Raw genomic sequence first — 25305 nt, 5'->3', positions numbered from 1 at the left:
GGAGAGGAAGGGGTAAATTTTGAAGATGCCTTTCACCTAGAATCACTTGGTAGTGAACTTCAGGGTTTAAACTGGTGTTCATCAACTTGACTTCAGACCCACTGGTAAGAAATGGGACACACAATTGTCCTGTGAGACCAGACAACATAGGTTAATCGCTCTGTATGAGCATTTTAATAATGTGTGAAGCCCATTTGGGCTATACAGAAAAGTTGCCTTAAGAACTGAAATAAAAATACTTAAAAATTTTTAAGCAATTACAAAATTAATTTAAAAATTAATTAATTTTTTAAATTAAAAATTAATTAAAATTAAAAATAAAAATTAAATTAAAAATATAAATTAAATTAAAAAATAAAAATTAAATTAAAAAATTTAATTAATTAAAAAATTAATTAAAAAATTAATACTTAAAAATACTTAAGCAATTACAGAGCTGCAGGGTTAGTAGTTGAGGGAGAGGGCCTGGAAAAATTAAAGATTGTCTTCAATCTTTGGCTGGGTCCCAGCCAATATGCCAGGCCCCACCTGGGAACTTTGGCCCCATGCCAGCCCTGATGTGCTCCTTGTGGCGGGCAAAAGAGAAAAAAAATCGACTTGCATAAGAAAATAGAGGTCCTCAAGCACTGAAAGAACCTAGACTACTAGAACAAAAAACATCTGCTCAACAGAAATCTGATTCTGCCAGTCGACCAAGGAGATTTAGGGATTTAGGAGAAAATCCAAAAGCATGCAATACTCAGAGTTCTGGAAAACGCTGAAGATTATTGGAGATTGAAAAACCATTTGTGCAATGGAGAATAGGAATACAGCGCATGGGAGGTGATAACTCTCACCATTGTTTGAATACCATTCATTCCTTCTGCTTTTATAAGCCTTATGGTTACTGAGCTCTTATAATATATCAGACACTGTGCTAAATGGTTTAGATATATTATCATACTTAATTGTTGCAACAGCTCTCTAAGTTAGAGACTAAAATTATTCCCATTTGAGACATGAGCAAGCTGAGGCTCAGAGAGGTTATGAAAATTTCTCACAATCACAGAGTTAACGAGTAGCAAATCTGGGACTCAAACCCTGAGATTTTTACCCCAAAGCCCTTGCTTAAATACTAATATCATTCTCTTTCCTGAAGCACGCACCTTTTTGAGCAAGAAAGCAACTTCTGAATAATTCCTACCCAGGTTTATTGCTCAGATTAAACAGGAGAATTGCCCTAAAAACGCTCTTAAGAGACACTATGGGATTTTATTGAAAGAAGAGAGAGATTCTATTGGGCTGAAGGAAATGGATGAGGCAAAACATAAGAGAGGAGAGGCAGCCTGGATGTAGAGTGAACTTTTTGCTGGCCTTTTCAGCATGAAGTAATTGCCATCTCATAAAATCTACATAGCAGTCCTATGAAGTATGTAGTAGTTTCCCTATTTTACAAGTGGGGAAGTTGAAGCAGAGAAATGTTTTAAGTAAGCTATCCATAGTCAGTCATCTCTACAAGGGGAAGAATAAGATCTAGAGCCCCACGCTGGAGTCCTGAACTCTAAGGACCTCATTCTTTCTATTACATCACATTGCTTCACAGAGAAAGTATCAGTCAAAGTGGGACTTGTGTCATGTCTAGGGTTTCCACAGGAAGAAAAGAAAAGATATTTTAGATGAAGGAGATGGTGAGCTTGAAGATGCAGAGGTGGGAAAGTGCAGAGAATTTTTTGAAAACTATGTAGTCTGTCTAATTTAGATAAATGTGAAGGGTCAGAAGAGGCTGGAAAAGAATGGCTTACAAAGTTGTGACAAAGAGTTGTAGACAACAAACTCAGCTTCTTTAATAAATGTAGGACTACTGATATTTTCTGTTTCATCTTGTGTTACTTTGGGTAAATTTCATTTTCAAGGAACGTGTTTGTTTCAACATAATTGTGACTAAAGATTGTTTATAATATTCTCTTATTTGTTCACCTAACATCTGTAGAATCAGCAGTGATAATCCTACTATCATTTCTGAAAGCATATTATTATGTTACATTCCTGATCTTTCTTTCTCTACCAGTCTAACCAGGGGTTTACCAATTCATTAATCTTTTCAAAGAACCATTGTTTCACTTAGTTAACTTTCCCTCTTTGTCTGCTTTCCACTTCTTGGATGTTTAGTGTAATAGTTATTAGAAAATCTTCCTTCTTTGTGTTTACTTTGCTTCTCTTTTTCTTGTCTCTTAAAGTAAATCTTAAGTAATTACAGAACTTTAATTTCTAATATAAACATTTAACACTATACATTTATTCTTAAGCATCTCAAAAAGTTTAATTTGTTGTATTTTTATCATTCAGTTCAAAATAATTCTTAATTTCCTTCATGCTTTCTTTATTGATCTGCAGATTACTTAGAAGTATGTAGTTCTATTTTAAAATATTCAGAGTTTTCCTATATTGTTATTTTCTGCTTTGATTCCATAATCAGAGAACATATTTTGTATAATTTCAATAATTTTAAATTTGTTGAAATTCATTTTATGGCCCAATACATGGTCTGTCTTGTTGAATGTGTCATATGCATTTGAAGAGAATGTGTATTCTGTATGTCTTCAGTGTATTGTACTGTAAATATCAATTAGGTCAAGGTAGTTGACAGTGTTTGTCAGATTACCTACCTGATTTGTTGCTGTTTATATGTTTACCAGTTGCTAACACAGGTGTTAACATTCCCAAATATTATTTGAAATCTTCTCTCTGTCCCTTTAACTTTGTTAATTTTTGCTTCATCTATTTTGAAGCTGTTATTAAGTGAATACATGTTTAGAGCTGCCATGTCTTCATGATAAATTGACCTTTATTAGGAAATGCCCTTCCTTTATCCCTTTGTCTTTACATCTTTCTTTTACTTGATATTAATATAGCTACTAATCTTCATTATGTTTGCTGTTTGTAGTTAATTTTTTCTACCCATTTATTGTCAATCCATCTCTTTATATATAAATAGCATTTATTATACAGCATACAGCCAAAGAGGGGATGTTATTGCTCTTTTTTTTTCTATTCTGATAATTGCTGCCTTTTAGTTGCTTTTAGTTCATAATAGCATATATAATTATTGATGTGATTTGATTTAGGTCTACCATTTTATTATTTGTTTTCTTTTTTCTTCTCTATTTTAATCTCTGTTCTGCACTTCTTGACTTCGTTGGGGCCATTTGAATATTTTATTAGAATTTCATTTCCATTTCTCTATCGGCTTTTTGGCTATGCCTCTTTGTAATTTTTTTAAGTTGGTGCTCTGTGAGTTATACTATATATCCTTAACTTTTCACAGTCTAATTGAGTTACTACTGTACCCTTCATGTAAAATGTGAAAAGCTTAAAACTGTATAGACCTATTTACCACCCCACCCTGTTCTTTTTGCTATAATCATATGTGTTACATATATTTCTATTTTAAAACTGATAAAAAATGTTATAAATTTTACTTTCAACAGTCAAATGTAATTTTAAAAAATTAATAAGAAAAAACTGTAGAATATTTATCATTCTAATGCTTTTTGTTATAAAAGATCTGAGTTTCCTTCAGGTATCATTTTCCTGCAGCTTGGAGAATGTCTTTTCACACTCCCTGTAGTCTATGTCTGTTGGTAATGAATACTCTTTAGTCTTATCTGAAAATGTCTTTATTTTGCCTTTATTTTTCAAGGTTATTTTCAAGGGATGTAGATTTCAGGATTGACCATTTTGGGTTTTTTTTCAAGCTTTAAAGATGTCTTCCCTTCTTAGTTTCTGATGAAAATTCAGTCTTTTGAATTTTGTTGCTTCCCTGAATGTTGTGTATTGTTTTTCTCTAGCTGCTTTTTAGATTTCTTTCCATCTTTGGTTTTCCGTAGTTTGAATATGATTCTTAGCCGTGATTTACTTCTTATTTTCCTAAGGGTTCACTGAACTTCTTGAATTGCCATATTTATGTTTTTGACAAAATTTGGGAAAATGTCCACCTTCTATTCTTCAAATTTATATCAATGTAAAACTCACATAATAGTAACTATTTTAAAGTGTACCCTTTGATGGCATTTACTATATTCTCAATGTTTTGCAGCCACCACCTCTATCTAGTTCCAAAATATTTTCATCACCTCAAGGGAGATCCTGTACCCATTATGCAACCTCCCCGCAGGCTTCCCTCTACCCAGCCCCTGACAACCACTAATGTGGTTCTGTCTCTATGGATTATTTATTGTGGATCTGTCATATAAATGAAATTGTACAACAACTGACCTTTTTTGTCTGGCTTCTTTCACTTAGCATAATGTTTTTGAGGTTCATTCATGTTGTAGCATGCACCAGTACTTCATTATTTTCACGGCTGAATAATATTCTGTTATATGGCTATACCACATTTTGTTTATTCATGCATCCATTGGCGGACATTTGGGTTATATCTACCTTTTGGCTATTGTAACTAGGGCTTCTATGAGCATTCATGTACAGGTATTTGTTGGAATATCTCTTTTTAATATGCTTCCACAGTAGCTGCACAATTAGACATTCCCATCAGCAATGAACATGGGTTCCAATTTCTCCATATCCTCACCAACACTTGTTATTCTCTATTGTTTTCTTTTTTTTAATAGCCATCCTTGTGGGTGTGAAATGTTACTTTATTGTAGTTTTGATTTGCATTTCTCTAATAATTAAAGATATTAAGCATCCTTTCATGTGCTTTTTGGCCATTTGTATATCTTCTTTGGAGAAATGTCTTTTCAAGTCCCTTGTTCGTTTTAAAACTGGGTTATTTGTTTTTCTATTGTTGAGCTGTAAGAGTTATTTATATATTCAGGATATTAAACCCTTATCAGATATATGATTTGTAAATATTTTCTCCCATCCTATAGGTTATCTTTTCACTTTTCTTGATAATGTCCTTTGATGCACAAAAGTTTTTCATTTTGATGTAATCTATTTTATCTTTTTGTTTGCTCCTTGTGCTTTTGTGTCTTCAGTTTTCTTTTGATTCATTGTATCTTTCTTATCCTCTGCAATTCCAGTTATGCATACATTAGACTTCTGACATTGTCCTTCAGGCCTCAAGGCACTCTCTTCTTCTGACTCTTTCCTTTGTCATCTCCATTGTGTTGTTAAGCCCACCTAGTAAATTTTTTAATTTTCCTGTACATCATTATACATAGCTGCTTTGTTGTCATCTAGATAGAGACTTCCTGAGATGAAGTGGGAAGGGAGGGAGGGAAGGAAGGAGGGATAGAGAGAGAGAGAGAAAAAGAAATGGAGTGACAGACCTGATGGCATAGTTTAACCCTGGAATTTTACCTGGCTTACAGCAAACTCCATTCTTTCAGCTTCCAAGTTATAAGTCATGAATATTTATGAGAAAAGGGTTTGAGTTGGGTTTCTGACACAATATCTGTAATACTGAACCCTCTATACCTGGCATAATAGAGGTACCTACTTAAGATAGGTAACAAATGCTTACATGATCAATGAGTTATTGATGATAGGTAGATATATACTATTACTGAAAAGGGGTGGCCAGGTGGCCACTGAGTGAGCATGAAATAGGCACCCAGGATTATCAAATGAGTCACTGACAGGGAAATCAAACCAACTTAAGTTTATCTTTCAATATTGTTCAATATTGCTGACCTAATCCTGATCTGGAAACTGAATCACCTTTTTCACCTCTGCCAACATCTAGCCTGCAATGAAACAGGCACTCAGTTTTATGGATAGCCTTGTTGTGAATTTGGTGAGAATAAAGTGGTGATGTGTAGGTTTGTTTATTTTTTATTGCTTGCTCCTAAGTGTTCCATTTTGAAAAGAAAGCAATTAGTATCTTCACCTTGGCATGTTTCACTCTCCCTGCCAGACCCGAGAGAAGATGGTTGTTGCTGAGTGATGTGTTGTTCACAGTGTGGGAAGCCTCACTCACAGGGTCTGTCTGCAATAGCATTTACAACATAGGGAGCACCATAGCCAGCTGAGTTTGTGAAAGCTCTTTTCTTATATCTTGCCAAGAATTCAATCTGTTTCTGGTTCCTGCAGACTAACAAAAGCTGTTGCTATGTTATCACTCTAAAAGATGGACCCACATAGTCACATGTAAGCTTCCCTTTATATGGTTAAATGTCACCCACTGATAGACCAAGAACTTAGAAAACTATATCTGAATGGGTAACATGTCTGTCAGCATCATGTTGACAGTCTTCAGGACAAGGTGAATACCTGGTTGGTGATTCCTAACCTATTCTAAATCCTTTCATTGATATCAGCAATAGCTTCTTAGAAATTTCAACTGCTTTGATGGATCCAAGACTCAAATCTAATAGCAGAAACTGTAGAAATACAATTTTAAGAGAAATGAAATTTGGGATTAAAATTGCAACTATGGTATGATGGATAAGTGTTTCTAATATATAAGGAACTCATAAAAACTAGTAATATATAAAGGAACTCATAAAAATCCACCAAGGACCTCAGAAGAAAAGTATTTAAAGGATATGAAGATAAAAATTCTAGAATAGGAAAAGAGAAAAATGAAATTTACATGAGAAAGTGTACAACTCAATAATCAAAGTAATAGAACTTGGGAGATACAATTTACTTACCCATCATAGTAGTAAACATGTGAAAAAATGCTATTGACAGGATTATAGTGAGATAAACATTTTTTATCTCATTAGGTGTGCATGCAAACATAGAACCTTTCTGGAAAAAACAGCAAGATTTTGTTTTCTGTATATTCATCCGTTAACTTGTTCCAGAAAAAAATTTCAAGTTGATTAAAACGATATACAATATAAAAAGAGGACCATGAAGAAGGAGGAGGAAGAGGATGAAGGGGAGGAAGAAGAGGACAAGAAGGGAAGGGGGAAGGGGAGGAGAAGAAGGAAAAGGAGTAGATGCAATGACAGTGTTGGGGATGACATGGAGCTGGAAATAGGTCTGGAAGTGAATGACCTGAAGAGTTTCACCAAGTGTTTCAACTTATCGATAAGTCAATGGACAAGGGAAATCATTGGGAAGAAGAGTTTTACTTCCCATCACAGTTCACTGGATGCTTTTCTTGAAAGTGTATGCAGGTGCCTTGGCATAACTCAATGGAAATTACCTTGCTTGCTTTTCCGAACTTCAGAGATGAATACTGTGACCGTCTCCCAGAGATGCACACAGCAACCGTCAGAACTCTGCATCTCCTCACTCTATTGAGAGGGTGAGAGCATCTTTGTTTGTACAAAGAGATAGTTGCACCTTCTTAAGTGGAAGCATAAAGCTGTCGTATTGTTGTATTGAAATCTAACTATGTGGACAAGGGTGTACATAGAGGCTGCAAATGGCTACAGGGGTAGAGTTGTTGATTGTTAAGAGTTGTCTCTCAGCTGCTTTCTGATGCTAGAGTTGGGGCTCTGAGAGCCACACGTCACCTTTGCCGGCTGGATCTCCACTAGTCGCTACACAGGGGGATTCCAGAGGGAAGACTGGGAGACGGGGGAGGAAGAAGCACCGACTCCTTCCTGCTGTGCGTCCTGCCCCTGACCTGCCGCTGCAACAATGGTTCCTCAGTAACAGTCTGCGGCAGCAGCACTGCCTTCGGTGCGCGGTTCTCCCAGTTCCCAGAATCAGCCTCACGTACCTTCTCAAGAAGAATGCAAATACAACCTGAAACAGCATCCCCTCCACAGAGCTCTGAGTCTCAGATCCACAAGGCCCTCCCTTCAAACTCTAGTTTTAATAATTTCAACTTCTTTCCTTCCAGTCCCGCTTCTCCACAGCCTTAGAGGTACAGTTACTGCAATTCATCAGTGTCACTTTTTTTGGTTTGATACCTTATATTAAAATTTCTCTGTCAAAATAAATAACTCTCCTGAGTGGACCCAGACGGAGATAATGGGGACAATAATAACACCTGTCTCATAGAATTGTGTGTGTGTGTGTGTGTGTGTGTGTGTAAAATACATATGCTCTAAATTTATATGCTCTAAATCTCTAAACAATTCTCTCTATATAATTATATATCACGCATATAAACATATCTTTATATAATATACTTAGAATAGTATATGGCACTTAGTATATGTTTAATAAATATTGGCTATTTTATTAGCAGTAATGTTATTAATAGCACTGCTTAGAGCTGGCATCTTGATGTGGAAAAGTTCTGGCTGACTTTGGAGTGCATCCTAACTGCAAAATGCAAGGCACCAAGAAAGTGAGAACTATACATGGAGGAGGCAGTTAAGTCTACCTACATTTTCTGAAATGAGAAATATCGAAGACTTTTTTTTAAACTGAACAATCCTTTGTAATCATCCTCTTTAGACCATATAGAATATGGAGGTCCAGAATCTTGATATGCCAGGAGAGATATGAAGTAAAGAGAAGAAAAACTACTACGCGTTGACTTCTTACTATGTTACCAGGTAATTTCCAATGTCATTCCATCTACCCCTACCATCAGTCTAGTGAGTTAAGTATTATTATTCCCATTTTATAGATGGATCAAAAGACTCAGAGGTTAAATTGCTTGTCTTGGGTTACATATGTTAGCAGAGGCAGAGCTAGGATGCGAAACAAGATTTGTATATACAAAAATATAAACATTATTAGAAAGGAAATTACATGGTGCATATATGCGTGGGAGACTGCAAGAAATATAAGGAGTCAGGAGTTAAAGTCCACAGTATGTTAAAGATTTTACAATTCAATGAGAAAAACTCCAGGTAGCTCAAGGAAGAAAGAAATTGTTCAAAGTCACATAGCAAGACTGTGCTAGGATCAGTCCTATGACCTGAAACTGAGAAGTAGGCCACTGCTCTTCCCTCTAAGCCATATTTTATCACAAAATTACCATCCATAATGCTCACTTGAAAGAGTGACCAAACTCCAGTCATGAAATCCATTAACTTGTATAAATTTTGAACTCCATAGGATTTTTAAAAATCACTTTCATCTACAAGAAGAATGAAACACATGATTTACTAAGGATGTTTGTGGCAAGTAGACACATAATGACTTTTTCATATGAAGAAAGAAGAAAAAAGATTAAATTGGGGAGTGCGTGGAATGATGTTGCCAGAGAGACGTGGTAAGGAGGACTGTTAATGGCCATTAGTCTGTGTGTGCAAGGAAAAAGTTACTGTGTCTTCCTAGAAGAAGGTTTACCCCAAAAGGTTTCTAATCATTTTACTGAAGTAAAGAAATTCTATGCAGGTGAATGTTACAAGGGAATATGCTATATAATGCTGACGGGCTGTGTTGGTGAGGTTTTCATGGAAGCTTGCCAATGCTAAGTATGAGGAAATACTCCTGTGTGGGACTGGGTTGGGGGCCCATTAACATAGGTACTTCCCAGTATAGAGGTCCAGGGAATGCAAATTACCTACTTTAAAAACTATCAATTTTTTAGTATTTACTCTGTCTTAGACTCTATTGAGCACTGTATTAGGATAGATTACGTTATGCTCTGATAACAGATAAGCCCACAATTCTAGACGCTAAAGACAACAAAGCTTTATTTCCTGCTCATACAAAGTCTTCTCTGGGCTTCTCAGCTTTCCCGGCATCTTCAACCTCATGGCACCATCATACCAATATGTGCCCAGGAAAAGACAGACAGGAAAGACCGGCACCAGCAATTAAACATCTATCTCTAGAAGTGACACACATTATTTATACTCATATTCCATTGACTGTGTCACATAACTACTCCTAGTTTCAAGGGCCTGGGCAAGTGCAAAGCTTCCCTATGCCTAGAAATAGAAAACTAGTTAATGGTGAAGAGTAGCCATGCCTACCTGGAGCCTTCTACATACATTTCTCATGTAAACTTTTCACAACTTTGTGATATAAACACCATATTACCTTCTTTTTACAAATAAGGAACTTGAGTCTTAGAGTCATTACACAAATTTCCCAGTGTCACATACCTACAAAAGTGGTAGAGCTGATATTCAAACACAAGTCCCCAAACTCACGCTTCTAATCACCACACCATCCTACCTCCTTGGATATGGATGGGCATCTGAATGGATATCTACATTCCGCCATGATTATATCTCTTAGCAAACATTCCCCCAAGAATAAAGGTTGAGAAAAGTCTAAGGTGACTTTGAGTCTCTAACTTCAGTCAGGGAGAAGACAACCCATCATCAGGGATTGCACTAAAAAATATACAACAGACTACTTAAGCTTTTAATTTTCTTCACTTTTCTCTTATATCCCCTGTATTCTCCAAACTAATGACCTTTAAAGGGAAAAGATATTGTGAGGTTGTCTTTGGGTGCAACAAAGAGGATAATGTCTAGGGAGATGACCTCTTTCTTGGTGATGTAAGAACCTCCAGGGATAGAATTATAGATAGGGCAGCAGCATTAAAGAAGAGGAGAAAGTAGACTATGTTCCCTGTGTGCTGCAGGGAAGAGAAACAGCCCCTCCTGGACTGAGAAAGCCCCCTGAACAAGAACAAGGACCTGCTGCTCTGGCCCATTACACATTAGGACCTGGCCTTGTTTTCTCAGCTGCTCTCCCACTGCCTGTGTGACTCATTCGCTGACACAGGAGCCAGGATCTTCAGCATCAATTCAACAGTCATGAGGTACTGACTCTGTCTAAGGGGCAGTGTAGGCTTTAAAGAATTTATAATCTAGTAAAGCAGATCAGACAGGAGCAAAAATAAGGGTAGACCACAGAATCAAGAGAGGTCCATGCAAGGTCAAAGAGGAGAAATTCACTTCATCAGGGAAAAAAAGACCTGGGAGAGTTCATAGAAGCATTTGTACTTACAGTGGGTTTGTAGATTAGGGTAGGAGTCATACTGATAGAGATTATAAAGGAAAAACATATAAAATAGAGCAAAAGGCATTTAAAAATGGATATGAAAGGCCTAGTAAGGATTTGAGAAAAAGTCAATAACCCACTTTGGTAACATCCCATTCATGAAAGATTTACAAGATAAGGTTGGAAAGCTATGTTGGGACTAAGGCATAGAGGTCTCTCAGAATTTTTTCCTTTGAGAATCTAACTGACCCCTTGAGTTAGCACATTAAGCCCTAGATCCCTGCAGTGAAAAACATACAGAATATTTGATGTTGCCAAAGAAAATTAAGAAATTAGTCTGTGGAGTCAGATTACATGGGTTTGAATGATAAGTCTACCACTTAATTACTATACCATTGTGAGAAAATTATTTAAATTCTCTGCTCTTCATTTTCTCACCTTTAAAATGGGGGTTACAAAGCAATCTGCAGATTCAATGCTATCCCTATCAAACTACCACTGGCATTTTTCACAGAACTAGAACAAAAAATTTCACAATTTGTATGGAAACACAAAAGACCCTGAATAGCCAAAGCAATCCTGAGAAAGAAAAATGGAGCTGGAGGAATCAGGCTCCCTGACTTCAGACTATACCACAAAGCTACAGTAATCAAGACAGTATGGTACTGGCACAAAAACAGAAATATAGATCCATGGAACAGAATAGAAATCCCAGAGGTAAACCCACGCACATATGGTCACCTTATCTTTGATAAAGGAGGCAAGCATACACAATGGAGAAAAGACAGCCTCTTCAATAAGTGGTGCTGGGAAAACTGGACAGGTACATGTAAAAGAATGAAATTAGAACACTCCCTAACACCATACACAAAAATAAACACAAAATGGATTAAAGACCTAAATGTAAGGCCAGACACTATAAAACTCTTAGAGGAAAACATAGGCAAAACACTCTATGACATAAATCACAGCAAGATCCTTTTTGACCCACTTTCTAGAGAAATGGAAATAAAAACAAAAATAAATAAATGGGACCTAATGAATCTTAAAAGCTTTCGCACAGCAAAGGAAACCATAAACAAGACGAAAAGACAACCTTCAGAATGGGAGAAAATATTTGCAAATGAAGTAACTGACAAAGGATTAATCTCCAAAATATACAAGCAGCTCATGCAGCTCAATATCAAAAAAACAAACAACCCAATCCAAAAATGGGCAGAAGACCTAAATAGACATTTCTCCAAAGAAGATATACAGTTTGCCAACAAACACATGAAAGAATGCTCAACATCATTAATCATTAGAGAAATGCAAATCAAAACTACAATGAGGTATCATCTCACACCAGTCAGAATGGCCATCATCAAAAAATCTACATACAATAACTGCTGGAGAGGGTGTGGAGAAAAGGGAAACCTCTTGCACTGTTGGTGGGAATGTAAATTGATACAGCTACTATGGAGAACAGTATGGAGGGTCCTTAAAAAACTAAAAATAGAACTACCATATGACCCAGCAATCCCACTACTGGGCATACACCCTGAGAAAACCATGATTCAAAAAGAGTCATGTACCACAATGGGACACGGGGAGGGGGAAGTGTAAGCTGGGACAAAGTGAGAGAGTGGCATGGACATATATACACTACCAAATGTAAAATAGGTAGCTAGTGGGAAGCAGCCGCATAGCACAGGGAGATCAGCTCGGTGCTTTGTGACCACCTAGAGGGGTGGGATAGGGAGGGTGGGAGGGAGGGAGACGCAAGAGGGAAGAGATATGGGGATACATGTATATGTATAGCTGATTCACTCTGTTATAAAATGGAAACTAACATACCATTGTAAAGCAATTATACTCCAATAAAGATGTTAAAAAATAATAATAATAATAAAATAAAAAATAAATTAAAAAAATAAAATGGGGGTTATATTAATTATGGGGGTGTTGAGGATTCAGTTAATAAGACATGTAAAGAGCTTGAAACAGTATCTAGAATAATGTAATCAAAATCAGTCAATTAATGCTAATTATTATTAATCGCTTTTATTCCATGACACATACTATCTTCTTCTACATTAGGGATATGGCAGTAACTGACACAATATTAATTTCCCTGCACGAAGGGTTGGTACTCAGCATAATTGTTAAGTTCACTAACAATTCGCTAAATTATCACGCTGTCTCAAATCTGCCAAAGACATAGAAATCATCTGAAGGCTAGAAATGAGCAAAGATGGTCTGCGAGAAATCATTATGAGGACTTGAAACACAATGTTACTCACCAAAGTGTTGTGTCTCTGAGTGATTTTATTCTTATTTCACAACATCCTACAACACATAATGATAAACTACCTCTACAGAGCTGGTGGCTGCCTGGAGCATTTTTGAGGTAGAATAAGGCATTAAATCATTACTGTTGTCACAGGTGTTTTTGATTGGATGAAAGGGCTGGCTATAGATTTTGTCTCTACTGTAGAACACACCCACGTGTGCACACACACACACACACACACTCATTCCCCCTTTCCATTATGAGCCAGGGGCCAGGAATATCATCTTTTTGGGGGGCTTGCCTCATAATAGTTCTCTAGACCCTCTGTGACACCAATTTAGGAGAAGGGATGAAAAGGTACTTAAATTACTAGAATGTAAATTCAGACAATACATTTTATTGTTGTTATTTAGAAAAAAGATGGTTTGCTCAGTTCTCCTAAATGCTGATTTAGCCAACACTAACTTGAAATGTAGTCACTTGGACAATTTATTTAATTTCAATTTTGGCTACAAAAAGCTTAGTTGTCTAAAGACTGAAAACTCTGTCTTAATTTTTTTTTGATTATGAAATTTCACATCAATGAAGGAAAAAAAGGGGTTCAGGATAGAATAGAATAATAAGAGAGGTGGAGACCTGGAAGAATATCTAAAAGGAATTATTTAGTTAAAGGGGAGAAGGCTGAGGGATGACATAGTAGTCATTCCAAATATTTTTTTCTTTTTATGAGAGAAAAAAGGGAACATTTATTGAGTTTTTAATACATTTTATGTATTGTGCCATGGGCTTTACATATATTCTTTCACGTTATCATAGTAAGAACCATATTTAACAAAAGAGGGAACTGAGGTTTGGAGAAGTTAAATCACTTATCCGAATTAGTCACTTAGAAGATGGCAGTTACAGAACTCAGTTGATTATACAGGTTATTATCAGAGAAAATATATTTGATTAAAAAGTGACATTACAAAAAATTGGCTGTTCCTTGGTATTTATTGTAATAGCATTTGACATTTATAAAATCAAACAAAACAGAACAGAAAACTTCTTTTATCATGGCATTTAAATTAGCCACAAATACATCATGAGGCAATATGAACTCTGGAAAATATTTTTTAAATATTATTTCATGATATAAAGCTGCATATGTGGGACAAGAATCCCAAGTCCTGAAATAACATGGGGAGCAAACACTGTTTTTAAGATTGTTCCCTACATGATGTTTAAAGAGATGTTTAAATGGAAATTTCAAAATCACTGTGGTTTGGGTCACTCTCTTTCTTGAATCCTTTCAATTCTGTAATCACTAGCCAAACATATCACTTCAAACAAAAACAGTAAAAATCCATTCTCCATGTTTTTATGAAGTTTAATTTCTTCTGTTCCCACCACCACATTCGCAAATACCTGAACCACAGAATGGAGGAAGTGCCTTCCTGAGCTTTCCTATCAGGGGAAATAATTTTATGACTAGAGTTCAGCTAAACGAAGCTGATAGTTCACTGACGTTAATACAATCATTCCTTCTTATGCGCTTCTTAAGATTAGTTTTGAATTCTGACCCATTGTCACAACCATTGTTCATGTGTTCCTCTATCCCTTCTGGTCATGGAGGCAAACTCTGTCTTAGAATCATTTCAATGCAACACACACTGGTGGAGAACCTTCTATTTTCCAGGCACTGTGCTAGACACTTGGGATAGTGATGAACAAGAAACAGACCCTCTTTTCAAGGAGCTCATAGTCCCTCAGTAGGAAGACAAATCATTATGGTACTCAGTGATACATGTAACAAGAGAAAGTCCAGAAAAAGGAGAACAGCTGGCATCATGGGAGATGATCTTGAGACTGGGGAATTTTAAAAGAAGAAAGCATATTATGGGATTAATAGCAGAGGAAGCGACTTGCTGATCTGCAGAAGAAAAGGCTTAAATGTCCACCTTTAGGGAAGACTTAGCTCTTAATGTCTGTGGAATCCTATCTGGGAAAAATTTTAAACTTCCAAATGAGATTTATGACTAATTTAATCATAACTTGAAGCAGCAGCAACAGAGGACATATTTTAACTTATAAAATGTTTCTCTAGACATTGATTTGGTGCAAGTGTGAAAAATCAGACAGATTTTTCAACTTATAAAAGGAACAGCCCTTTGTAAGTGTTATTTTAAGAGTGTGATTTGGCATGCATACCTGCAATACCAGATGGACCTTAAAGGAGAGAGCAAGGCTCATGGAAACATTCTTTCCTCCTTCTTTCCAAAAAATAGCTTCCAAATAAATATTAATAAATTCTAAAAAGACCACTTAGCTATCAACAAGATCCCCTTTCTCTTGCCCTTGGTTGGACAACCCTGTAGTAAACTCACTCATTTTCTTTAGCTATAATGAAGCAGCCACATTTATTTATGAACTTCAAGTCCAGCTTTCTAATTATGGGTGTGTCTCAAAGACTTCTTTTCAATGGGACAGAGTTGGGCTGTTTTCTAGAGAAGGAAGCCAGGAAGCAGAGGAGAACAAGGAGAAAATGTGATGGATAGGCTCCGAACCATGAAGTGGTTCTGGGTTGAGGTTGGCCTCTGGAGTGAGGCTCCCTGAGTATGAATCCACCTTTACCATTTATTGCTTAATTGATCTTGTACCACTTACTTACCAAAGGCCTCCTTCCTCATCTGAGTGATCCTAATTAAAAAACAATACCTACCTATAGAGTCGTCATGAAAAATAATTGGAAAAACCACATCATAAAACTTAGTACAGTGCCTGGCATAAAGTAAATAGTAAGTATTAATTTTTCTTTTCTTGTTTCAAAAAAGGCCAATGTTCATATTGAGTGTCTTTGGATGAATAAATCTCTCTCTCTCTAAAGCGGAAGGATTGATAATTGTTCAAGTCTCTTTACACCTTTAGCATATGTAAGCTCCTTTCCCAACCTGCCAATACTCCTGTCCTCATCTCCTGTAATGGTTCATTCTCTAATGACTATTTTTTTATGTTTAATTTGTATTCACTTAGAAAACATAAGTTTTTTTATAGAGGGGGGCACCATTTTTCTCAGATTAAAGTTGTAAAAATAGCGAAGGAAAAAACCCAAAAACTGTTCCTAGAGTTTGTAGATTGATGCAGGGCACCAGGCTATTTATCAAAGACAGAGTTTACATATGTAAAGTTGCAAAGGCAGAAATATTCCTAGAGCAGGATATATGGCTTAAGCACATGTGTCGAGTCATAGTTGTAGATTTTTAGGATTTGAAGTGATCTTAAAGATTACCAAGTCCAATGTCTTCATTTTATGGTCCAGAAAGCTGAAATCCAGAAAGAGTAAGTAACTTTTACGGATATAAAGCCAGTTAAAGAGCCACAGGGCTCTCTCACAGGTCCTCCGATGTGCAGCTGAGGGGCGTTCTGCTCACCCTCACACGGGCTAATAAAGCCTCACATAGTCCCAGCATCTTAGAGGAAACAGAGGATCACAGAGGGATAAGAGCAGTGTTTCCGAGGCCCAGGAGACAAACTCCTGAAACAGTGGGGAGGTTGGGACTGGTCCACCATCCCCTTTTCCCAAGTGGTTCTGGTATGACTGTAATCAGAGTGCATAGACTTGGTGACCCAAATCTGTTCACAATGAATAGTCCAAGAACACAGGACCCATACGGGACCAATAAAATTTGGGACAGACTGCCTGTCTCTTCTCAATAACATGAGTGACAGTGATGTCCGCTTGGGGGGATTGCCTAAAGAAAAGTTTTCCACGACACAGAGGGAGTCTCTCCATAGCAGAGTGAATGAGGCCAATAGGCTTAAAAGGAAAAAAAAAACAAAACTAATAAGCAGAGCTAGAAGATGGTGACACTATATCTGATGACACAGTTTGAACACCTGGATCTCACCATGCTGGAAGCCCACCTGACCTTGGACTTTCCAGCCCCTGAGCTAATAAATTACCTTTCAGCTTAAATATGTCTAAGATTGGTTATTTATACTTCCGACTGAAAGGGTCCTAATGTAAATACTTATGCATTTGTTTCATCATTATATATGTAAATATCTGAATCCAACACTAAATTACAAGTGCCAATGTCGAAGACACTAATTTTACATAGAAAGGCTCACATCAGAGGTAAATGGAACTGGCAGTAGATTTTAAAATCATTTAAAAGGAGGAATTATAAAATGATACATTTTATCAATGTAAAAACGTACATTCATTTGCCCATCTTTTGATGTATAAGGCCTGATTTTTGAGGACAGGTTTAACTGTTGGTCAGCTGCTTTCACTGAGCTTATGTGCAGCAAGCGTATGTATTAAGAATTGCATTTAGCTGCCAGAAATGCAAAGAGCAGAAATAACAGTGTTTAAACAAATCATTTATTTTCTCATATAACTTGAGGCCCCAGAGTTTAGTAGTCCAGGACGAGTACGGTCATGCTATGAAATTGTCTTCTGCTTTATTATCCTACAGCATGCTTTCCATCTTCAAAGCCACCTCATGGATCAAGTTGGCTGCTAGAGCTCCAGCCATCTGAAGCAAATACCAGATTGCAGGCAGAAGAAAGGTGAATTAAATGGGCATATTTGCAAGTGAGTTAACAACTTTTCAAAACCTTACGCTACCTTCATGCAACTGTTTTGTTTGCACATCATGGTCACACTTAGCTGAAAAATGTCGTGGGCTGGGAAATGTTTTCTTGTAGCCAGAATCATTGACACTGAAATACAACTTGAATTCTGTTACTAAGGAAAAGAAGCTAATGGATATTGAGTGGCCACCAACTCCTCTTTTACACAGAAAGATACTAGCTAAATTATGTGAAACTCCAAATTCTTCATAAGGATACCAGACTGACATACATCAAGCCATTTTGAAATAATTAAATGCTAATTTAGAGGAAAGGAAATTTAATAGGGAAGAATGTTCCTCCTTAACATGAAGCCGAGAATTGAATGGGCACAGAATAATGAAAGATTCTGTAAAATCTCATTATCATCTTATATATTTCAAAAGTGTCTTCATTAGTAGAGAGCTTTCATGCATGTTTCAATTAAAAACTTAAAGTTGAGAAGCAACCTTGTCTGAAAGGCAAGGTACAAATGGTTTGGGATGAAAAGAGGCCCATGTCGTGACATGTTTCTCAAGCATAACTCTAACAGCATCCCCACAACGTGTGAATTTCTGACCCTACTCATACCACATGCATGGCCCGCAGAACAGAATTCCAAAGCTTCTAAATAAACTGGAGCTTCTAGGAGCGATAAGCACTATGCTTCTCTCACTTTATTCCTCCCTTTGACAGTTCTTCTCCTTGTTAATAAGCTTTCTGGTTTTGATTCTTAACCTCGCAACAAGCCTTGTTTCTCAGATCACTAATTATTACCCCCTCTCTGCGGTGACATGCTCAACAAACAGCTCCATCTCGGATCCTGAAAAACTTGTGAAAAAGAAACAACACCAGATTTTCTCACTGACATCATCCTGCTTCTAGTGACAGATCTGAAATGCCTGTGCATGTTAAATTTGGTATTAAAACAACTTAGTTGGTGTTCAAACTGTCAGAAATTCTGTGGAGGGCCCTGACTTGTAAGAAGATGTGGTTTCTTGTTTTGACAATTCTGGTTTTCCTCCTTCTAAAACCTGCAGGGTTTTAAAAACATGGAAGATGTTACAGTAAAAGAAGTTTCATCTTCCCTTTGGATCCACAATTCCCACCCTTTAGGGCACTCTCCTTTTGCTTTATTGTGAGACACACCTTGTCTTTCACCTTCTGAAGACATTATATGGCAGGAATTTATTGTTTCAATTTCAATTAATTTTGTTTTGACAATCTCTTGACACTGCTTTATGGCTGAAGACACCCTGGAGTGTGGCAAAACCGAGATTGTGAATTATTTTCTATGTTCAAGGAAAATGGAATTGCCCCTTTATGAGAAGGCCCAGATGGAAAAAAGTAGGTGGTATTTTGAGATGGCAAATTCTCCAGAAAGACCCCAAATTGGTTATTAACTCTGCCTGCATAATTGTAGCCAATACGTACAGAAAGAACATAAAACTATGAGTTGAGAAACTTTGATTTTACTACTCATTCTGCCATTAACTAGCTCGATAATTATGGGCAAGTCAGTGTTTGTCTGTCGAACGAGAAGGCCTGCTGATCACAATGTCCCTTTGATTCCTAAATCCTATGCTTTGGTGATGCTTAGAGTCTCAGTATCTCTAGAGAAGAGGAAAGAAACAGACTTTTGAATTTGAAGAATTATAATGATCTTGGACAAAAGCAGGTAGTCCTTCACTATCAAATATTCATCTAAAATACAATTAAAGATCAAGTGAGTGAAGGCAGAAAACTAGCTTACATGAATTTTGTTCTGCCTCTACCTGAAGAGAAAAATTCTTTCTCCAGACTTTGGGGATACATTCGCTCTTCCCATTTATCTTTATATAGAGAAGAGATAATCATTTGTGTGTCCCAAATAGGACATGGCTGGAGACAAGAATAGAAAGATCACTTGAGAGCTCCCTCGGCAAAATGCTCCATGCCTCCAGGCTCTGAGGGAGGTCTGGTCAATATTTATGTCCAAGTGGACCTGGTGCCAGGGATGCAAGGGTAGGAAACTGTTCTTTAGGGACCAATGATCCTCAACCATAGTAAAAAAAAAAAAGTTAAGGTAGATCCTTTCCCATTGACTAGGACCATGCAGAGTTCAGGCACTTCTAGAACATTTATTGTACATTCATTTCTTAATCCATCAATTCATTCCACCAATGTTTATTGAGCATTTACTAAATGTCAGGCTCTGTGAGAGACACTGGGGAAATGCAAAGACAAAGAAGGAATCATGAAGCATCCATACCTTACAGGTGAAGGCATACTCACAAGCAGAATAACATGTCAAGTTCAGTGACAGGGATGTGTATGGTTTGCTCTAGTTGCACAGAGGAAAGACCCATAATCCAGCTTGCAGGAAGTCATAGAAGGCTTCCTGAAAGAGCTGATACTTAAAGAGAATCTTAAAGTGAGTAAAAATTTTCTCATTGAAAGGGCCTGAGAAAATTGGGGGCAATATTAGCCTGGGAAGAGAAAAAGTGCACAGGTGAGAAAATGCACAGTCAGGCATGAGCATAACGGAAGTACTGTTACTCATGAAAACCCTACCAGTGATTAATTCTCTGCCTCACCCTCTGAGCCAGGGTGAGGTTAAGATGGATGTGGTGAGTAAGAGTGGGTGCCCTGGAGGATAGCTTGCACCTGAACAAAGAAGAAAGCAGCTCATTTGTTCGTTATCTGAGAGGTGCAAATGGGTAGTCAAACACGTTTCTGAGCCCTGTCAAAAGCTTTATCGTTCCAAATCCTACTTCTGACACTCTTTTCCTTAAATTCTAATCATCTGGTATTTCTGGTTTGACATAGAATAATGCTGGCCTCTGAAATCTGATTCTCTTTAAACATTCTCCCAAAACTCATCTGGACAGATAAGAACAGCAAATTAAACTAACCATAATCTAGGCTTTCTGCACATCTAAGGAATGGAAAATACAACACTATGAGCTTAAAACATTGGTAAGTAGGAAATTTTTTAAAACTCCCATTTTGGGGGAGAGCCAGGCACAGGTATTAAAGAGATCAAAAGAAAAAGGAGCAAGGACCACAGGGGAGGAAGAATCCAAATACAATTGCCCTAAAGTAATTTCCACCATGAAAGCTCCGCCAAGAGTTGGAAAACACTAAGAACAAATTTAGAATCTGGTAGATAAGAGTGCTGGCTACAAGAAAATCAAAAGGAAGGGAGTTGAATGTAAGCAGAACCCAAAGCAACAGTGTTGGGAAGCAAGCCTTCTGCAAGGAGAATGGAGTGACTTGAGAAGGGGACATGGCCCCTGGGTATTTGGCAGTGAAAGGAAAAGGGAACACACTTCTGTGTGTGTGTGTGCGTGTGAGAGAGAGAGAGAGAGAGAGGGAGAGAATGAATCACAAATCAGAATAAATATGAATCCTTTCCACCCCAAAATAGCAAAATCAATTAAAGAAATGCACTTTACCATGCCAACAGAAGAGGGTAGTCTTGAACTAAGGAATCGAGCAAACCTCTCAAAACTTTCACTTTGGTCTATGTAACTGCCATTGCAGGTCTGAGAAATTAGACACTCAAAAAGAAAAAGTAGGTGATATACGTACAAAGTTAGAATAAAAGAAACCAAATGAGAATTGAAATATATCACTGCTGAAAAAGATCCTCAAAATGTCAACCATGAAATAGAAGAAAAGTGTAACATAATATTCTCACCTGAATGAAATACCTGAAAACAGAACTTTGCAGATGTGAAATAAATACCTCAAATGAGAAATTAAAAGCTCCTAACAAATATGAACAAAAAACCCCAGAAAGATGTAAAATGACTGAACTCAGGAAAGAAATAGTAGAAAGAGCCAAATTCATCTTAGAATTGAAAACATTACAAATTGCCAGAGCAAGAAAACATTGAATTGAACTTTAAGAAGGACAAATAGATGATTAAGAGAATAAAAATAGCAGAGAATGAAAATAAAGAAAAAGAATCAAGAGAAAGTATCATTAGAAGCAAAGAAGATCTAATATACATATAATTGGAGTCTCTGAAGAGAAATAAAACAATATAACAGAATAACATTTTAGACTATAATCCAAGAAATTATTCCAGAAATAAAAGAAGGCCTATTTTCATATATCAAATGGACTGTGTAGTGAAAATTGATCTAATCTAGATTAGCCATATCTGAAACATATCCTAATAAAACTATTAGACTTTACAAACAAAGACTTCATGGCCTACAGCTAAAAGAAAAAAGACAAAAGAAGAAGAAAAAAAACCCCACCAACACAAACTAATAAGTAAGTAAAAACATGTCATTTGCAATGGAAAGACAAGCAAATTGGCATAAGATTTACCCATAGCAACAGGCAAAGACAGACAACAGTTGAGAAACATTTTCAAAAATCTCAAGGAAAGAAAGTATGAGTCAAAGATTTCATAGCAAATCAAGTGGTCCTTCAGCTATCAAGGTTATAGAAACATATTTTAAGACATGCAAGAATCAAGGGATACTGAACATGTGCCCTTTATAAAGAATCTTCTGGAGAACAAATTCACCCAACTAAGAAACAAATGGGGAAACTTTTTAAAAGGCATAGAAGTGGAAAAATAGGTGGGAGTAAATGTATGTCAGTTACAGCTCAGAAACGTTTTTCATGCAGATATCATTTTCCCAACATCATTCACTGAACAGACTATCCTCTCCCCACTGTGTATTCCCGGGGTCCTTCTCTAAGATCAGTTGCCCGTATATACTGGGCTCTCTGTGCTATTTCATTGGTCTATATGTCTGCCTTTATGTCAGTACCATACTGTTTTAACTACTATAGTTTTGTAATGTATTTTGAAATTAGTAAGTGTAATGCCTCCAGCTTTGTTCATCTTTCTCAAGATGGCTTTGGTTATTCTGGGTCTTTTGTTGTTCTAAATATATAAGGAATTCTTACAACTCAATAGCAAAACAAAAAACTTGATTAAAAAGTAGACAAAGGACTTGAATAGATATTTTTCCAAAGAAAACATAGGAATTGCTGACAGATATACTAAAGGTGCTCAATATCACTAATAATAAGAGAAATCTGATTCAAAACCACAATGAGATATCACTTCATATATGTAAGGATGACTGTTATCAAAAAGACAAAAGAGAGCAAGGGTTATGGGGAAAAAAAGTAACTCTTGCACATTGTTGGTAGATATGTAAATGGAAAACAGTATGGAGGTTCCTCAAAATATTAAAAATAGAACTACCATATGATCCAGAAATATCACTCTTGGGTTTATATTCAAAAGAATTGAAATCAGGATCTCAAAGAGATGTCTGCAGCATATTCACAATAGCCAAGATTTTTGGAAACAAATGAAATGTTCACAGACAGATGAATGGATAAAGAAAATGTGGTATATCCATACACACAATCAGATATTATTTAGCCTTAAAAAAGAAAGAAATTCTGCCATTTCTGACAATACCGATGGACATTATGCTAAGTGAAATAAGTGAGTCACAGAAGGACGAACAATGCATGATTCCACTTAAAAGAGATAGCAAAAATAGTCAAACTGATAGAAGTAGAGAATAGAATGATGGTTGCCAGAGGATGGGGTGGGGGGAAATTGGGGAGTTATTATTCTTTGGGTATAAAGTTACAGTTATATAAGATGAAAAAGGTCTGTTGAACTGCTGTACAACATAGTGACTATAGTTTTCAACATTGTACTGTGCACTTAAAAATTTGTTAACAGGACAGATCTCATGTTAAGTGTTTTTACCACAAAAAAAGCAAGAGGACACAAGAAATATTTTGGAAGCAATGGATATGTTTATTACCTTGTGTGTGGTGATAGTATCAGAGGTGTATTGATATGTCCAAACTCCTCAAAATGTATATATTAAATATGTGAAACTTTTTGTATATTAAGTACACTCAATAAAAATTTTTAAAAATAAAGAATGAAGGGAATATTTTGTCTTTGAATCCAAAGAGGCTAGAATAGTTCCTAGCACACTGTCACACTGAGAAGTGTAGTATAAAATGGTGATAAGAGCCTCCACTGTTGCATCAGACTCCCTGGATTCAAATTCTGCCACTTACTGGCTGGGCAATCTTGGGAAACTTATTTAACTTCTCTGTGCCTCTTTTCATCATCTGTAAATGCAGATAAAATACTACCTGTGCCAAAGATTGTTATAAGACTTAAATGAGTCAATATTCATAAAGCTATTCAAACAGTACATGGTACATAGCAGGGATTCACTAAATGTCAAATACTGTAAATATCTGGTTACTTGCTTTCCTCCTCCCCCACCTCCTTACACTTTGCCTCTTCTCTACACTGTGATCTCCTTGAGGTCAAGGTTTCTGCCTAAAATTGTTCTACACGACGTATCATGGAAGGACTTGTAGTTCCACCGATCTGGGTGTGAATCTCAATTTTGTTACTCATTAGAAGTTACTTAACTCCTCTTAACCTTTGTCTCTGTGTTCATTTACTCACTCATCAAACATTTATTATCTCTTCTACTAGAGTATAAAGGCAGGGACCACATCCACCTTGCACTTAACTTCATCCCTGGGGGCTAACATAGTACCTGGTTTATGGTGGACTAGTGATATTTTTTGATAAATGTATGTATAACTAAATAAGCACCTACTATTTGCTAGGCACTGGGTGCAGCCATCTAGGATAGGATGAGAAACAAGCCATGATCTTACCCTTGCCAGAATTTCTAATAAGGAAACAAAGAATAAGGATGACTTCTCACAAGATTATTGTAGAAATCAAGGAGATCCTATAAGAAAAGCTGAGCAGAGTACTTGGCACATAGTAAGATGCTTGTGGTTGGGATCCCAACAATGACTCAATAAAGCACATATATTGCATATTTTAAAAAGGCACATTACTAGTATAATGTATGAAAAAGATGTAAGAGGCAGAAATGCACCATTTATTTTGCGTACCCAGTTTTAAGCAAAATGGTAAATCAAGTAATATTTGAGTAATGTAAGAACTGAAAGGTTCTGGAGTTGTTTCACGTTGAACTCTGAAAGAGTAAATGAGCGTGTAAAAGGTGTATGAAAGAATGAATGAAGGTATGAATAAATGAATGACTGCAGAGTTGCAACGGCTGAACACAGCAGCCAGGAAAGAGGTGGTGTTGCAGGTTGAGCAGTGCTTTCTCAGCTAAAGCTAAATCATTTTCATGATTTGCACAGCCTGTACCTCAGCCAGACACAAGTTTCCCTGGAGGGTTTGCAGCCTCTGAGAGCAGATATTCTCAAAGGAACTAAGATGACTCATGAGATGACTCCTAGGGAGACTGTCAGAAATAAAATCTCTCGGGAAAAAAAAGAGACCAACAGAGAGAGAGAGAGATCAAAGTGATTCATCAGATTTATTTGTTACTGATCATTCTATTTGGTGCTATTTCTAGGCAATATGGTCTAAAGAGAGGTAAAGTGATGTTGACATGCAAAGTTCACAAAGTTGGTTAGCTGAGCATACTGGATGGGAACTTGTCTCGAGATAATACAGGGGAAGTTCATTTGTACTCGATAATCCTTGAGGGTTTGAGTTTGGGGCCTTCTACAATCTTCCTCTTGGCAAATTTCTGTAGCTGCACAATTAAAAGAGTTCTGTGTCGTCTCCTTTTGAATTACCCAATAGATTTTTTAACAGCATCACAATTTACCCCTGAAT

Source organism: Balaenoptera ricei, chromosome 17 (genome assembly GCF_028023285.1).
Source record: "Balaenoptera ricei isolate mBalRic1 chromosome 17, mBalRic1.hap2, whole genome shotgun sequence".
Lineage (NCBI taxonomy): Eukaryota > Metazoa > Chordata > Mammalia > Artiodactyla > Balaenopteridae > Balaenoptera > Balaenoptera ricei.
This window is presented reverse-complemented; position numbering follows the sequence as displayed.